Raw genomic sequence first — 5349 nt, 5'->3', positions numbered from 1 at the left:
CCTCATCATAACGACACGACCTGAAGATTCTTCATAGAATAAAAGTTGTGAAATAAAACATAAATTCCTCCTCTGAAAATCATTAATATTTGTAGTAAAGGTCACGGCAGCTCAGCCATTATTTGTCTTGTGTACAAAGTTCATAATTTGTCCGAAGACAGGCACTGAGGGAAAGGTCACAAAGACCCAAACAAAAGACTCGTGTTTGTTCCACCGCCTGAAGCAGAGACCACCCGACTACCATCATACAACTTATAAGGTAAAACATTAACCATGAGGGGAGGAGTCACATTTAATGAGTAACTGTGTTCATCAGTGTTGCTTCATATTAAACCAATAGAGAGTTTTCAAGGTCATTAAAGAGCTACTCCGCCCTAAAATGAGTTTCCTGAGCTGTAATCTGAATTAAATGACCGTACTGTAGTTTAGCAAACAGAAACCTTTACAGACAGCGCGAGTGTCTGTACTCTGTTAGTGTCTGTGTCTTCAGTCTCTGTCCTTTGCAGGTCTCTGATGCAGTTGGGTGTAGTGACACTTTAATGTTTAAGTCAACCTCTAACATGTGGAGTCCCACACGAGAGCGTTTTGGGCCCCTCATGTTTATATTATATGTGAGTAAGTTGGAATCTGCTTGTGGTGATGTTTTGAGTGTAACCTTGGTCCTGGTTGCAATTTGTAAGTAATGTTTTATTCAAAGTGTTTCATCATTGCAATTTTTTAATGTGTGTGATTTATTTTAATGTGTTCCTTTTTGTAAATTGTCACTTAATATAATATACGAGCTGAATTAGTCAGACAGTACATTCTGTGTCACTGGATTAAATTCTCACATCGTCGCATTGCTGGTTCTGTCTGACAAACAGTCCCAAACTCTGGAAGCCGGAGCGCTGGAGGCTTTCGTTGGTTTATTTGTCTGATTATTTCAGCTCTAAACGAGATGTAAACAAAGACGATTAATAACTGCGAGCACAAAATGTCTCACAATAATTTGACTTTCACTTCAGTCTCTGTGGACCTTGGAAATGTCCTATAAAGGTGAAGAAGCCATCCGTCTTGCATGATGACTAAAGGTCATGTGACATTTCCAGACGATAAACAGCTCGACCCGCGGCGGATCCGCGTGGCCCTGCGGCGTTCGTGTGTCCTGCAGCTCGCCGAGGGCTCAGACTCATTTAACAGAAATAAAATCTACATCTTTTATTTACTGTACAAACTGTAATTTCTCCTCTTTGCTGCCTCGGCTTCACGTCTCCTCCCTCCACGTCTTTGGGACTGACCTTCTTCCTAGCATGTGATCGTCACCATATGTCTGTTCCCATGGCACCAAACACCGCCGCACATACACATATGGACGCCTACGCACATGGACGCAGTAAACACACACAGAGACCCGGAGCTGAGCACATTTTAACACACAGTAACTGTTTACATCAGGGATCTCAAACTGCTGGCACCGGGCCCATTTCCGGCCCTCGAATCTCCTTCCCAACGGCCCCCCGTGACACGATGTTAGAAATATAATAAAGTGCGGACCGCTGCGAGGACCCTTCTTTCTTCTATTTGATCTCAGAAGCACATTTTTTTATGTGCTCGTACATATGTATGAAAATTGGTATGTGCCTATATCGGGGCCAGACGTACGAAAAAGCCTCTCGGACCCACACCCCAAACTCAACAGGAAGCCGGGCATTTTGAATTCAGTGGTCATCAGGATGAAAAATAATCAAAATCTTGAGTTGTCGTTGAAGTGCGTGTCCGTGGCGTGGCGCCAAATATCGATATTTCGCCAAGAAACAGGAAGTTGTTGTAATTTAAACTGTAAATTGTCTAATTGGCTGAACACATCTAGATACCAATAACCAGCAACAGCAAGTAACCCTCGTTTGACAATCGTCATCGGATTTTCTTGACATTATTAGTATTATTATTATATCGTTCCATGGCTTCTTCAATCCCCATGGTTTCAGTAGAAAGTGTGCATGTAACTGCAGTCTCAGGCACAGATAATGATCCGACAGGCAGTCATAATCTGGATTAATGTTCGTTTTCTATGATTCCACATTAATCTGATGGAAAACATTTGGTAGGTTCACTTTTCTCTGTTGTTTTCTCTTTAACTGCGCTGTGTTTGTTTAAAGTCAGAACATCTCTCACGGCTTTAACAAACAACAAGCTGCAAAATTATTATTTATTTTACATTTCAAAAAGGTCAGAAGTCACGCTGACCCGCCTGTGACCCGACGCCATCAGATCTCAGAATAAGAAAACACGGCTGAAGGAAATCAGAGAGGTTGTTTGAAGAGGAAACGATCACACGGGGTTTTTAAAAACACACAGTCAGTCGTGAACTTGAGAAAATGAAAATATCAGATCAGATCAAACTTTAATGAGTCTCGTGAGGGAGTCGCTGCTGTTTGGCTGCTCATCGTGAAACTCTTCACACGTCTCTGCTCTTAACGTCTGCTGGCGGAGTTTATTCCTCCAGAGGGTTTAACCCGCAGTGACGAGGACACCTTTGAATCTTACAACACGTTTTAACATTTGTTTGACTTTTTATATACAAAATGATTAATGATTAATTAAAAAAATAATCAGAATCATAAATACTTTAATAATCCCAGGGGGAAATATATTTTCTATCTGCTGCCAGAAACTGAGTAAAATGAGATAAACATATTTTTAAATGTCGATTTGAGATAGATTTTACGGTGAAAAACTGTCGAACCATTACAGGAAAAGACCTTAAATTTTAAATAGATTAAAGTTTCTGTAGCAGATATCTGATGGCAAAACATTTATCTAGGCTGCATTTTAAAAGGGATTTATACATTTTAAGGTTTTTATATTACAGACTGTAAATTGTACAGAAAACTACCGTCACACTCTTCATATAATATATATCATATGACTAATCTGTTTCTTTTGATGGTAAAATCTTATTTATATGGTAAAATATGGATTAAATTTTAAAATCCCAGTTATATCCTTTTACCATTATAGTAGAAAAACTGTATTTATTACAGTAAAGTTCTGACAACCACAGCTGCCAGTTTTTACCGTTTGTTTAGTGTAGTGTGATCAGCCAGCGTCAGTAATCAATACGCACATTATTAAAGCATTAATAAACTAATAACTAACAACGTCCTTGTGGTTTTTTAGACTTTATCAGTTAGCTCGTGTTTCTGTAGTGGAGACTAAACGTTAACAATGATCCATAATCATGCAGTTGAACCAACTAAAAGCTCCCTGCACCAATACTCCCTTTAAGAAATATCACATTTTAACAATTCCTAACGTGTGATCCTCACGAGTGCAACACGGTGTGATTTGTCAGCGATTTACAAAAATCGCCGCGGGTGGAAACAGTTGTTATCGGTGGAGGATACGGATGTAACGTTTGTTCTTTTTCTACCGCTGCGTGTCACCTGTTCACCTCCAAACCACATTTATCATATTAAAAGTATGAACATGGTGATTATTGTGCGGCAGAGACAGATAAAATGTAAGCAGCTCTGGAGGAAGTGAAACATTATTCATCATGTGTGAAAGTTGCTGAGAAAATCCCTTGTTTTGTTGCCAAGAAGTTGTTCCCACTAACCAGCGTGGCAGCGGCCAACAGTGAAGCTGTGATGTTACTTCTGACGCTGCCAGCTGACTAAAGGTGGCAACAGAGACGCCGCCAAGGACGAGCTGCAGCCGTCCATCCGAGGAGACGCCCACCGCACGTCCAAAAGATGGAGAACTCGGAAAATGTGTCTGAAAGTGAAACAAAGCTCTGAGTCTCGGCCACCGTCTGCAGAAAAAAACCTGGAGGCGAAAACGCCACGCGGCAGGAGATACGACGCCTCAGACGAACGCAGCGGTCGCCAAGGTTACAGTGTCGCATAGCACGCAGGTGCACGATGGCAGTCAGGCGTGAACTTCAACACCAGACGAGTGACACGTGCCACACATAAAGCCTGCACACACACACACACAAACAGAGACAGAGAGACAGAGACAGAGGACAGAGAGACAGAGACAGAGACAGAGAGACAGAGAGAGGCAGAAGACAGAGACAGAGAGACAGAGATGAGAGACAAGAAGAAGAGAGAGCAGAGACAGAGAGACAGAGACAGAGGCAGGAGAGACAGAGAGACGAGAGACATGAGACAGAGGAGACAGAGAGAGAAGACAGAGAGGGAGACAGAGACAGAGAGATGAGACAGAGACAGGAGAAAGACAGAGAGAGAGACAGAGAGAGAGACAGACGAGAGAACGAGAGAGGAAGATATGAACAGAGAGAGGAGAAGAGAGAGACAGGACAGAGAGAGACAGAAGAGAGGAGAGAGACAAGAAGAGAGACAGAGGAGAGATTAGAGAGAGGAAGAGAGGAGGGAGACTTCCAGGCGAGAGGAGAGAGAGAGAGACAGCCAGAGACCGGAGGAAGAAGAGGACAAGAGAGATCGGGAAGGACGGAAGGCGGGTGGGTCGGAAAGTTGTAATCGTCCGGTGTTTGGCCTGATGCGAGCGATGTCGTGAACCCAGCAAGAGAAGGCGTGCGCCGCAGGGAAAGTTGGTCATTTTTTCGTGCCAGAAGGCGGACTCCCCCCTCTGCAATTTTGGGGGAGGGTGCGGAGGACCCACTGACACCCCTGCAGAGAGAGAGAGAGGGAGAGACGGAGAGAGAGAGAGAGAGAGAGAGAACGGAGAGAGAGAGAGAAGAGAGAGAGAGAGGGCCACCTGTTACAGGCCCGCACACAGTCGCATGTGTTCTTCGCTATGGGAACACGGGCAGCTTTGAAAATAGCTTCCTCTGACTGCGGACACATATTTAACTACTGTTTATGTAACTGTTACAGCGAAATTGGATCACGACTTTTTGATTTATATTTTTTTACAGCAGCTCATCATCTTCCATATTGTGAGATTCGGGAGCTTTGATCGTGTATTGATCAGTGTATTGATCAGCCTGAAACATGGTTGATAGTGTAGCTTTGTTCCTCTGCTGCTGGCTGACTGATCTCTGTTGTGTTCTATGTTTTAGGGGAATTGGGGTCAAATGCGTCGTGACCTTTAGGCTCCAGGCGCTTAGCCTGGCAACCAGTGGGCCGAACACGGATTCACAAAGGCGAAGACGACGGCGGGGTCCGACACAATAAAAGTGAGTTTATCGAAATTAAACTGATCAGGAGGAGATGTTCAGTATTTGCTGTTTGAAAATGATGAAAGTTGATATTTTGTGTTTGCAGCAAAGCTGAAGTTGTTTGATACAAGCAGCGAACAAATATGGAGCTCTTAGAGACTAAATTAATATGTTCCACCTTTTCTTTCCCCGTCTTCCACTTGTTCCCCATTAATCTATACCTC

At 43.1% G+C, this 5349-nt stretch overlaps 1 protein-coding gene across 1 annotated transcript in view; it reads right to left on the bottom strand.

Annotated features, from left to right (window-relative positions):
* LOC118324926 (phenylalanine--tRNA ligase, mitochondrial-like) overlaps positions 1–3946 on the bottom strand; it is a 7183-nt gene extending 3237 nt beyond the window's left edge. The window contains exon 1 of the mRNA XM_035657437.1: positions 3599–3946. The gene's annotated coding sequence lies outside the window, so the exon portion shown is untranslated. The remainder of the gene's footprint in view (positions 1–3598) is intronic.
* Positions 3947–5349: the final 1403 nt, after the last annotated feature.

This window comes from Morone saxatilis, unplaced genomic scaffold, assembly GCF_004916995.1.
Source record: "Morone saxatilis isolate NCDOM2014 unplaced genomic scaffold, NCSU_SB_2.0 Contig0, whole genome shotgun sequence".
In the NCBI taxonomy this organism is placed as follows: domain Eukaryota; kingdom Metazoa; phylum Chordata; class Actinopteri; family Moronidae; genus Morone; species Morone saxatilis.
The sequence above is the reverse complement of the archived record's forward strand: the minus strand, read 5'-3'. Positions and strand labels throughout refer to the sequence as shown.